The sequence below is a fragment of the Plasmopara halstedii genome (assembly GCF_900000015.1).
Source record: "Plasmopara halstedii genome assembly, contig: Scaffold_1211, whole genome shotgun sequence".
NCBI lineage: Eukaryota > Oomycota > Peronosporomycetes > Peronosporales > Peronosporaceae > Plasmopara > Plasmopara halstedii.
The window spans coordinates 631,735-631,942 of record NW_020188126.1 but is presented as its reverse complement, the minus strand read 5'-3'; positions in this window follow the sequence as shown (position 1 = coordinate 631,942).

Below are 208 nucleotides of genomic sequence, written 5' to 3'. Positions count from 1 at the left end.
GAAGAATAGTCGAACGGCTAGCTGATGTCAGCCACCTCACCGTGCGTAAAGAAGTCGAAGACTTCGTGTTCTTGCGAAGTAATATCGCTGACAGCTGAAAGCAATTACGCCATGTCAAATCGGAAAATCGTCAGATTAGGTTGCTTCTATCATTACAAAGACGCTTAAAGCGGTCAAAGTTTTGCTGGCGATGTTCCAACAAACACCG